Genomic DNA, 12,686 nt, shown 5'->3' with positions numbered 1-12,686 from the left:
TAATACACAAACAAACAATTCAAAGGGGCGACCTGTTTTCCACAGAAAGCTAGCTGTGCAGGTGCTTGATAAGTCTATTTTTTTGGAGAGATGCATTTTTATAATTTAGTTTAACAATGAAGTATTTTGTTCTAACTACTGCATTAGCAGTCCCTTTATTTTAAAGGAGATTGTAGATCTTAATGTATTTTCCAAATTTTTATGCCAAAACTGGAAGACGTTTTTCTAGGAGCACATGCAGAGAATTATGCTGATAGTCCATAAAACAAATTTGTAAAAGCACATATTTAAAGAGAGAACACTCCTGGCCTTACCACCAATACCCTTAACCTCTTACTAAAGAATTTACCAGCAAAGAAAAATTCCATTTGTTTTCCAGAGTTTTTCCACTGCCATTTTATACCCTGAAAGATGCACACTTAGGTTGTTTTTGCTCTTTAACACACAACTGTAGTTCTCTTGACAAAAAAACAAAACAACAACAACAAAGAAGACTATCAATAGAAAATATGCTGAAGATCCCTCCCCCAAATCTAAGATTTTCCAGTAAGGTTGTTTCAGGGCGAATGTGTATTCAAAATTTCACAGTAGTTTTTCTTCTTCTCACCAACAAACCCAGACCATTTCCTCCACTCTCTAGAAAAGGACCTTATCACTTGTGATGTCCGTGTACACCACAAGTCTGATACACACAGTGTTTGTATCTCTTAATTTGTGTAGCCTCCTTAACTGAGATACTCCTTAAAGGCAGAGGCAATCAGAATAGCTGTGGACTTGGCTTTCTGGATAGAAAAGCATAACAACAGAGAGAGGGAGTAGAACTTGCCAAAACACTTACATCTTTTCACTTCAAACTACCTTGTCCTATCACAAGATATTGGAGATAGAAAAGCCATCCATCCCTTACCTTTTATAAGGAAGAAACAGAATGATGAGGTGACTTGTCCAAAACCCACAACACACTTGCTTCTAAACGAGGAAAAAAAAAAACGAAATCCCATACTCCTTCACGCCTGATCAGTGCTATTTATTCACTGAAGAGCCTCCTTCAGGTGGTTAAGTTAAGATGATTTTCACATGGTTTACACCAATGGCATCCAACTCTGCCTAATATCACATTCACCTGGATTTCTTTTACAGCTATAGATTTCCAGGTCTCATCCCACAGTTTGTGATAGCAAAATCCTAGAGACCATACTGCTCCAATCTAAAATCTGTTCCACTGAGTCTGAGATCATAAATGTTGGATAACTCTAGAGAAAATCATTCATTTTCAGAATCATGAGGTGTAAGTCAGTTTTTCCAAGACTTGCCTTTATTCTCTATGTAAATATAAAAGGTAGAAGGAGTTAAGAATATGATTCTTATTTTGACCATGCTTAGCTAGGCCTTCCTATATGACATGGTGAGTTGGTTACTTTTTATTTTCCACTCACAGCCCTTGTTAAATATGAGTTACTATGATATATCTGAGGTCCTACGAAAGACTAATTAGCTACTAGGATAAGAGGACTTTAATCTTTCAATAAAAGGTATCCAAAAATTATAATCTGTTTCTCTCTTCTTTTAAAGTTACTCTGAATGCCAATATGCCCAAATGATAGAGAAACTTCCAAGTGATTAAAAACAAAGAAACAAAGCCTGATCTACACATGCGCCCAGATTCTGGACACTCCAAATAGAAATATTTGTTTGGAGGAGAAACAAGTGCTCTGCAATTTCAAAGAATATTTCACCCTAAATAGAATGGTGTCTCCCATTTCTGTCTTTCTCTTTAAAGTTTGACTATCTCACTTGGTTTTTTTTTTTTTTCATGAGAATAAAAAGACAAGTGGCAATTTTATTACAGATAAGAAATATATGTTTTAAGCATACTCTGGGGAAATACACCAGCTGGCCAATTATGATTAGAAATGAGCTCCATGGAAATGAAATCCCACTGAGATCTCTTAAGTATTTGCAAGTTTGCAAGGTGTGAGTATTTTTACTGACAAAAAAGGGTTTTCAGATCTTGCAGGTGGCAATAAGTCCAAAAGATTCATTTTAAACAAAAGAACAAACCGATAGCTGCAATTTGACTTCTAATTACTACAAGTCTGTTGCAGTTTTTTTTTCCTCTTTCATTGTAGGTATGTATTTCTAAACTGGGATAGAAATTCTGCATTTCGAAACAGTTTACTTCCTGGAACTGGAGGTGGGAACAGCTTTCTTCCTTAGCATCTCACAAGTCAAGGTTATTAGCAGCATCATCGTTATCAACACCAAAACACGTTTCCTGAGTACTTGTTATGTGTGAGAGAAACAAATTCTGGAAAACAAACCTAAAGTGGTAGTTAAGGATGTGAGTTCTGCCATCAGACTTTCTGGAACCAAAGACCAATTTCATCATTTTACCAGCTAGTTAACTGGGAAATTTACTTAACTTCTCAGTTTAGTAATACAAAAAATTACATAGATGATAATATTTACAACACTGAAAGTTTCCAAAATATTAGATCATATAATGTCTGACAAATACTCATCAAAATGTCTATTTAGTACTGAGGAACCTGTAAATACAAACTATTGTGCCAGGGTGGCTCAGTCAGTTCAGTGTCTTATTCTTGATTTCGACTCAGGTCAAGATCTCATGGTTTGTGAGATAGAGCCCCATTTTGGGCTTGGTGCTGATAGTGTGAAGCCTAATTGGTATTCTCTACCTCCTCCTTCTCTACCCATCTGCTGATTGTTCTCTCTCTCTCTCCCTCTCCCTTTCTTCCTCTTTTTCTCTCTCAAAATAAATGAATATTAAAAAAATGGAAACTATTGACATGAAGAATGTAGAATTATAATTATGTAATAAAGTAATATTCCCATGGAATGTAATATTCTAACTATTCTAATAAATATCTATTGAGCATTTTACTATGTGCCAAGAATTGGGCTGATATAGAAATACAGATGGCACTTTCTTGCCTCAGAGAAAGTCTAATAACGGTGGGTGGGTAAGACATATCTTTTAATGATCCCACAAGGCTGGTTGTGCATAAGCAATTGCAACAAACAGTCAAACAAATGCTCTATATTCAAAGGAAGAAGGGACTGGTAGATATAAGGGAGGATTTATGGATGAGGAAACCTGAAGTGTGATGTTATAGGACATATAATTTGGCCAGGAAGAAAATGAAGGAGATTATATTTTAGACTCAGGAAATGGACTGAACAGATGACATTTAAAACAGGCAGGTATATTTAAGAACAAGTAGATCCTTGGATATAGCAGTTTCCTTTTGTTTTGAAAATTAGATGGAAACACAAGATTGCATCCTGGGTTAATGGCAGCATTGAGATCTAGAGGCAAGTTTGAGAATGTGTAAACAAAAATTACCCAAACTTAGCGTTTCAGGGAGCTCCCCAGCACCGACATTGTCATAGGGAAGTCCCACTTGGTGTGGGTGATGGGTGAATGTCTTTTGATGTCTTTCTGAAAGTCAGATTGTGGTTCAGTTTTGCTTGTCATGGTGAGACAGGCTACCAGCAAGGGAATCATGAGATGAAAGAAGTGATTCCTGTCCTCCATTCTACCATATATTCAAAATGTAACCATGGAAGAGTCTCCCCCTCTTACCCCTATTCCCTTCACAAATTCTCTTACAGATTGGCTGTGAGGATTTAATGAGTTAATTTCAAGGAAGTGCCTTGTGGGTTTCAGGAGCTATGTTAATGAAACAGTAAGGAAATTAAGATAAATTTGATAATATCCACTGAGAATCATATCGAAGAAAAAGCAAAACAGAAATCTAGTTTTCAGTCCCTTCTCTTCTTTCCTCCTAGCCCCAACACTATCAACATCTCCACAGGTAGACATTCCTCACTCTTATGACAAATACTGTACTAAATTCTTTCTAAGCATTATTTCAGTTAGCCAGCACTGCAACTCCATGAAGGAGGCACTACTAGCATCCCAGTTTACAGATCAGAAAAGAGAATCCCAAGGCTCCCTAGTTCACAATGATCCAAGCTATGCCTAGAACCCAGTCCATATTTCTCTAATGTCAAAGCCTACATCATAACCCACTTTTGTAATGATCCTCCACCTTTACACCACAGAGGCCCTGAGGCCAGGAACCAGCTACTTACAAGCTGCTCCTTACAATCTGGGTTTTAGGCTACTCAGAATGGCCCGCTGCTGCCACCTTCTCCTGTGTTACCACCTTGGCCTCCAAGTGCCTCCAATGTACCTTCTTAGTAGACAATATGTTCATTTTAAAAACTAGAGAGAACAGAAGCACATATAAAGTGGTCTTTTGGTTACTGATGGCCTATCATTGTGCAGTGGAAGGAGCCTGTGCTGGAATGTCCCTCACAGAAGCTTCTGACTCTGACTCAGCCACCAACTTTCCATATCTCTTCAGAAAAATAGTTACACTGCTTTGAGCCTCAGTGTTTTCATCTGTAAAAGAGACTACTTTCTGCCATTCCTAGTCACCAGAATTCTTATAAGGATAAAATTAAATTATAGATATGGGGTAGATTTGTGAGTTCTAAAGCACTGCGATGCTAATCTCTGTTCCTTACCATCAGCATAACTGAGTGATGGAATGGAATAGAATGAAATGATATAGCAAACCACACTTGAATTCAAGCCCAGGTAGGCCATTTAAAACCAGCTGATATTATTCAAGTGGATCCTAGTCTCTGAGCCTTTTTAATCCAGTAACAAGTGAGGTAAAATCTACTTGGCAAGGATAAAAATGGGAAATTGCTAAAGACTGAACACTATAATTCATTTTAATATTTGCCATAATTGCTCGAAGTTAGCAATCAACATACATTAATACATTAATTTTTTATTATAAAAAACGTATTAGGGTGTATTATAGCTTGTCAAGGTGAATGGGTCTCTTTGGGAGGCTAAGTAACCCTGTGCAAAATTCTTTGGGGACGATAAGAAGGTTGAAGAAGACACATCAACCCAAGAGATAAAACCTCTTTTTAGTGATGGAAGAGTTAACACGACTTAAAGAATCGAGGCTATTAATGACACAGTTAGCTCTGGGCTAGGCCAGCTCCTGCTGTTTCTCTTGGCAGTGAGTGCTGGGTCTGCTTTCATCATTCACGGCCTTTTCACCCCTGGAAGAAGAGCTAAGGCAGCTTCTTGCTGTGAGGGGCCCAGGTAACCAAGTTCTTGGAGTAAGATCAAGACTTTCTTACAATCTGTCATGCCCTCTCCTTTGATATTTAGCTGGGCCTGGGGACTTGCTGGAGGCCCCTACCTGGCATGGAACGAGTGTAGCCCTTCACATGTCTTCAGTCTCCAGTACGTCCAAACTGCAGAAGAAATGAGGAGGGAAGCTAGATGTTCTGAAAATAAACAAGGCCTAAGAGACAACAGGTAAGTTACCACCTGAGAAACCGGTGTTTAAAGGTCTTACATGGACTTCTGGGTCAGTCCCATCATGGTGTAGCTTTGTGTTTTTGTTGTGTTATATAAACTCTCTGGGTTTCAATTTTTTCATCTGTTCAAAGAGGACAATAATGCCAACCTCTCTTGGTTGTCTTGAGAATGGCTTGAGTTAATGGATAAAGAAATTAGTGTAGCAATTAATTCATGATACACATTTAAATATAGTTATTTTTACTGTTGTTTCTTTCCTTTTGTAGATCATAGAAATATATGGGGATTTTGCAGAGAGCTTGATCTGGTTTGTGCCATTCTGAAGAGTTTTCTTTTGCACTGATCATAAACAGGAGGATTTGCTAGAAGCTGTGGGGAATACAAAGAGATTTGCATTGTGGCCCTGTCTGTAAGAAGCTTCAAAGCCAGCTGGTAAGATAGAGCATATGCAGAGAATGAGATCTAACAGAAGGAGATGCATACATGCATATGGGTGCCTAATGAGTGGCCCAGGTGGCAAGTGCTGCAGGAGCTAAATGGTGGAAAGGTCACATACTGTGGGATGCAGTTGTTGGAGACCTGAGATCAAAGTTTGAATCACAACACTATCTGTTAGCTATTTGGCCTTAAATAATTATATCACTACCATAATGTCATTCTCCCCAAAATGGGTGAGCATTTGCCACTAGCTGAGAAAGTTGAGGTGACACATATGAAGTTAGAATATGGAAAACACTTGCAACAGTACCCATAACTCAGTAATTGCTCAGAAAATTTTATAAGTATTATTTCTATCTCTATTCCCCACTTTTCCACGTGATTTCCCTGCACCTTGTGGACTTCATAAGGTCTTTCTTAGGAGGCAATTCTGGTCATATTATTGAGTTTAACAACAATCCTGCTGATTCATACTTGAGTTCAAATGAGATGGACAAATTTTACATTCTCAGCTTTTCAGGATCTGGATGCAACCTCCCTTCTCCTTTAAATACCCCTCTCTGTGTTCATTCAGCCATTAAACCAAAATAAACACTTCCTCTCCTGCAAATGTTTCTGAGCTTTCTTGACTTTCAAGGAGGACTTCCTTGCTTATTCTTCTTTCCTCCTTTCATCCAGCATTCTGTATATACTTCCACCATGGCCATATCTGTATGTGTGCCAGTACTGTGGCTGGTGTATATTAAGTGCTCAGAAAATATTTAAGTGGATAAATTAATGAGTGAATATATTTAATAAGTGAATAGTTTCCAGAAGAATTGCACCATATTAGATGTTTTCCCATTACTACAGACTACATAAAAATCCAATATCTTAGTTAAGTTTATGAATTATTGCAAGCTCAAGGGGAAAAATGGTGGCTTTTTAACTTGCTTATATTTTACTTTCTGGTGAACAAAAAAAAGTACAACTTCATTTTACTTGGAACTTGAACACATTGGTTTAGAGAACATGCTCTCATCACATCTTATTATAAGTAGGATAAACTCATATCTAGCTTCTCAGGAGAGTTCCAATTTATGCCTGTTATTCTGGATTAATTTTAAAAAGCACCTTCTTACCTTTCAAAAATATTCTGATTTGGATGATAAATTATAATGTCACTCTAATTATATAAGAAAGTTTAATTTTAATGTTATAACAAAATTAAAAGACTGTATAGTAAGGAAGTCTAAAGGTAATTAATCCTGTCTATAGACAACATCCCAAGGGCAGACTAGCATCATTTACATCATGCAAAGTATACAGCTTATCTTTCAAAAATGTTTACTAGGTGCCCTCTGTGAACTATTGTGCTTTATACTGTTCTACATAATGGTCTGCTTATTTTCTCCTTCATACACATTCTCTTCCTTCTTCTTCCTGCATCTCAGGCCTTGACCACAACCTACAGACACAAGCTAAAGATTCAAAATAACTCTCTTCAAGGTTTAGGAGAGAGAGATTTAAATCACATTAATTATGGTGAGCTGAATTATGACCCCACAAAGATATCCATGGCCTAATTCCCAGAAATTATAACCATGCTATCTTACATACCAAAAGGGACTTTGCAGATATGATTAAATTAAGAATCCTGAGACTGGGAGAGTATTATGGATTATCTGCCTGGTACAATATAATCCAAAGGTTCTTATAAGAGGGAGGCAGGAGGGACAGAGTCAAAGAGATATAAGGATGGAAGCAGAGTCAGAAATTAGAGAAGGTGCTATACTCTTGGCTTTCATCATAGAGGAAGGAGTCAAAGAATGTAGGCAGCCTACGGAAGCAGAAGCCAACAGGAAACCAACTCTTCTGGCAGAAAATACCTCTGCCAGTACTCATTTTAGCCTCGTGAACCTGATTTCAGACTTTGACCTCCAGAGCTAAGTGAGAATAAATGTGTGTTTTAAACCCTATTTTTTTTGTTATTTTTTATAGCAATAATCAAAACCTAATATAATGACTAACTGAAAAAGAACAGTGTATATGCTAACATAACTCAAACTTTCATGGGCATTTTGCTTCAGATTTAGCTGGATTCAGTGTCACCAAAAAGTTTTCTCTATTTCTTATTTCTGCTTTATCTGGCTGGTATTCCCCACATAGAAGCCTAGAGTCTCTACAATAACATTCTTACACCTGCAAGTCTTGTAAAATATAATGTTTCATTCCTTCTAACATAAGACAAAAATTCTAATAATAAATTTAGTTGGCTCAGTTTGGATTATGGGTCTGTTTATCACAATGAGGGTGGATTTGATATGGTCATTGTCAGTCCTAGGTCAGATGCTCACCTCTGAATCTAGAGGGAGATTCAGGTCAACCCAATGAAACCACATGAACTGAAGTTAACGAGAAGTTTCTGGGAATTCTTCAGTGGTGCTATGAGGAAATTGGAATATGGTGATACTGGGCAGGCAAAATCCACAGAAGTCAGTACTATCAGCCTTGTGAGCATTCATGTGTTTGAATAGTAGATTAATTGTTCTAATGCTAGAACATGTCCATGTCTTACTACTGTAAACTGTATTCCTTTCTAACTCAACAGTCTAAAGCAAATGTTCCTGGTTGGGTAGGTTTTGCTTATTTTTGTTTTTTCTTTACAAGACATTCTCCTTTAAGTGGCATATCAAGTTCTAGGGGTACTTCTACATTGTGGCTCTATTATACATTTCTACAGAGTTCTTTCCCATCAGACAAAAGATGGTTATAAAGGATGAAGGATCAACCATGGAGATATTTATAGGTGGGTTCTAAAGATGGAATTCATCATTTCTATCTGAATTTCATTGCCCAGAACTCAGGCACATAGCTGTACTTAAGTATAAAGAAAACAGGAAAGTCATTATCTATGAGAGTAAAAGAAAAAGAACTGTTTGGTAAATTACCAACCAGTCATTCCTGTAGACTTCATTCCACTGTAATTGGTATCTTTCTGTCTCCTAGGATCAATTTCTATACTCCAGATAAGTTAATTAGTGTCTCATTTGTAATAGAAAGAGATAGTAAAGACAAGGGAACACTGATAGTCTCAGAAATAAGAGGGGCCACAGTTTCCTGGGTCTTAGCCATTGCTGCTCCAGGGATTGGCTATTTGGCAGCCTTGTTGCTGACTGCTTCTAGCCAGCAGGCAGTGGATTCCCAGTCCTTGCTCCACCAGGACTGGCCCTATCTTTGGGCCAGGTTGGGTGTCCTTTCTACCTGCCACATTTTGTCCAACTCCATCTCCAAACTTAACACAATAGCTCCCAATCTTCTTGGCCATTTATATATTTGGTTTTGCTGCAAAAATTATTATATCCTTATTTTCTTACATTCAGTAAATTTTTATGGCAACATTTCTTTTCCTATTTTAGTTAAAAGTCTTTTAACACCTCAAAAATAATCCTAATTTATCACTAAGTTATAAACATTTTTTTCCAGGAAAGGTTTGGTTTACATAGTCTGGACTCTGAAGTGTTTCTGTTTATACTAATTTTCCAAATAAACGCTGTGGAACTAAGAAGGTGGGTAAGCAAGAGAGGAAATATGGGGTGGGGGGGGCTGGGGAAAGTGAGTGGGAGGGATTAGAAAAGCAGGAGAGAGAAGGCGGGTGTTTTTTCTAAGCCATTCATGGAACTTCTCCAAAGAAGGAGAATGAGAAAGGGGAGTAGGAAAACATGAGGATAACAAAAATCCAGAGAATGAGAACAGTCAAGGGGCAATGTCACAGAGCAGCAACATTTTGAAGACCTCTGTGAAATGATTCGTTTGCCAGCGAAAAATACAGGTAGGTTAAAAGAACAGTTTTGGCAGTGCTGTAAGTTCTCCATGAGAGATTTGATTCTTTTTTTTTTCCAGTAGTAAACTGTAATCCTTTTCAAGATTCTCCAATAAAAGTTCCAAGGGGGAACTATCCTGGAGAGTTCTGACAACTAGCAAGTGCATTTATACATTCTTTAAAATTATGCTATTTTTATGAACATTTAAGTAATAACTCACTCTGAACAAGGTGGCTCTGAATTTTTATTATATTCTACTTTTTCATTGTACAGTCATAATACCTGTACAAGGCCTTGCTTCCTGCTTTCAGACAATTGATCAAAAACAGGTTTTCTCTGTCCTGAGCAGATATCACAACCTCACACTACAGGCAATGAAGGGTCAAGAAAAAGTAAATAAAAAGCAAGTGATAACTGAGATAAAAACAGAGAAATAAAAGAAATAAGTAGAGTAGGAACTACAAAGTGGCCTTTTATAAGAGCATTTATTTTCACCAAAAATCACTGATATATTAGCAACCTTTTACTGAGCATATGTTATTTCTTATATGAGCTTTACTGAGGATATCATGTAAGAATTTTTGTGAAAAAAATAAATGCCGTGAAGGCTGAGTGACACAGGGTAGGCACAAATTCTCAGAGGCTGTGACTTTTCTAGTAGAGGACTGTGCCAAACAAGAGAACTTAGGGGAAGCTTCTTAAGGAAATAAAAACTGAATTGGGCTTCAAAGGCTGGTTATAACCTGAGAAATACATATAAGGGATGAGGCCATGTTAGGAAAGGAAAAAGAGAAAAGAAGGTCTGAATCATAGAACCTATAGTATATGAGCTTAGATTTGATGAGGAGGATAGTTAGTGATAAGAAGAATGAAAAACAGAAAAACAGATGAGACAAGAAAAAAAAGAAGGAAAACGATAACTAGATAAATTATGGAGAAAACTGGGAGGATGAAAGAAGAGACAGAAAGAGAGAAAAAGAAGACAGACACAATTTCAGATGTTCACAAATTTCTGCACTTGAACCCACCATGTTGGTCTCAGAAAGCCTGAAACTGCCACAGTGGAGCCCTCATGATTGTCCTTCTCTATCTACTTTCCAGATGAGGTGTGGACAGAGAGCTCCAGACTGACTTGTGAAGTCTTGAATCACAGTTCCAGGTATAATAAAAGATATCTTATAAACCTAAACATCACCATGTAAAATGAGAGAGTTGAAACAAGAATATGTAAATAAATCCAGTAATAGGTGGGAGAGGTTCTGTATCAGATTACATTTCCTTTTAAACATTCTACTACTTTTTAATGGCGAAATCCTTAATATTTAAATACAGGCCATGACAATGCAATTTTCTCCTAGTCAACAGTGAAATAAATAAGAGCAAACTTGTTTGATTTGTTTTGCATACTAGTTATTAATGCATTTAACAATTTATTTTTTTAAACTTTTTTTTGAAAGAGAGACAGACAGACTATGAGCAGGAGAGGGGCAGAGAGAGAGGGAGACAGAATCCATGAAGCAGGTTTCAGGCTCTGAGCTGTCAGGCTTGGGGCTCGAACCTGTGAACCACAAGATCATGACCTGAGCTGAAGTCGAATGCTTAATCAACTGAGTCATCCAGGCATGCCTGCATTTGACAATTTAGTTACTGTTATCAAGATTTATCTCCTGTCTCAATCACTAACATTTATGTGGAAAAGAAAAGACAAAATTGAAGTATATATTATATATCTCTTTCATAATATCCAAACACCTTAACATGACCTCTTTAGTAGTTTTGCTCTATGTTGACTTAGCTAAAATGGAAGTATATTTCCTAGAATATTCTCTCTGAAGGTGCTGGTTAGGATTATTCATGAAAGACATGAGTAAGGTTTGGAAGGCAGATAGGAAATAGCAGTGATATTTACACGTGGAAAGTTGGCATAACTGCAAATGAACTGTTGAAGTTCATTTGCATTGAGAGTCTTAGATCCTCCCTGTGGTTTGATCTAGTTAGTGGCTCACAATAAAGTCTCTACATTCAGGCATCCAGGCAGAAGAGTGGGAATGGTTCCAGAATGACTTCAGTGCCTTGAAGCCAAACTGTCTCCTCCTAGGACAGGTGACTTTTCTCTGGGGAGACAGTTGTTTAGGATGTCATATTGATTCCATGTGACCAGGCCATATTGGACAGGGGAATGGACAGAAAGAACTTCTGCATTATGGCTTTGCTATTTTCCAATGATGAGGAGGAAAAATGTTGTGCTGTATCTCTTTTTAAGAGAATGTATTTTTTTTCTTTCAATTTTGCCTGCCTCTAGATGAGTAGATATCCCTGCAGGAGAAGGTTCACCTTGAAAGAGTTTAGAAATCCCCCATCCAATTACATTTTAATTCCAGAAGCTAGTTAATTTGGCTAATTGACTCTCAGTGGTAAAATGGAAAAAATTCTAAAATGTAATTTTAACATATAAATTTTTAACAATCACTAATCTCAGGAAAAAAAACTCAAGTTAAAAAAAGTGTTGCCATAAAGAGACAAACTTCAAAAACATCTTTTTTTTCAAATTGTTTTATTGCATATTTAGAATGAATGAGCTGAAAGAAAATTCTGTACATGAAGATCAACATGAAGATGAACATAAAAAAGAATCATATTCCCTCCACCTAAAAGTAACATCTGTAGATATTTTAGTTGGATTTGAGTCTAAACAATATCACCTATCTATATACATATTTCCTATTAAAAATATTCTTGTGCTTTTCTGTAATGCTTATTATTAAAAAACAAATTAAAATTGATATCGTTTCACATTAATGATTATACTTCTATAATATCAGAGGCATAAGTTTAAATAAGTAAATGTACTTAAATATAAACTGTCAGGGCATTGGTTTGTATTTGAAAGTTGTAGCCAACTGGATGGCAACAGTGCTTTGTTCACTTGGAAGCATTTCTTCAAATCTTTCTGGACCAGCAGCATGCAGGTGCCTTTCCTCAGGTATAAATGTCTTCTTATATTAATGATACAATCTCTGATGAGCAATGACTTTCATCATTTTCAGGAAAAGACAGTCTATGACAAA

The 12,686-nt window shown here is 36.9% G+C and overlaps 1 long non-coding RNA gene across 1 annotated transcript; it reads left to right on the top strand.

Moving 5' to 3' along the window:
• Positions 1 to 9,279: 9,279 nt before the first annotated feature.
• Positions 9,280 to 12,240, top strand: LOC115274215. The gene is made up of 3 exons (XR_003901144.1): positions 9,280 to 9,363; positions 10,720 to 10,777; positions 12,188 to 12,240. It is a non-coding gene; the product is annotated as an uncharacterized LOC115274215 (long non-coding RNA).
• Positions 12,241 to 12,686: the final 446 nt, after the last annotated feature.

Source organism: Suricata suricatta, chromosome 2 (genome assembly GCF_006229205.1).
Source record: "Suricata suricatta isolate VVHF042 chromosome 2, meerkat_22Aug2017_6uvM2_HiC, whole genome shotgun sequence".
Lineage (NCBI taxonomy): Eukaryota > Metazoa > Chordata > Mammalia > Carnivora > Herpestidae > Suricata > Suricata suricatta.
The sequence above is the reverse complement of the archived record's forward strand: the minus strand, read 5'-3'. Positions and strand labels throughout refer to the sequence as shown.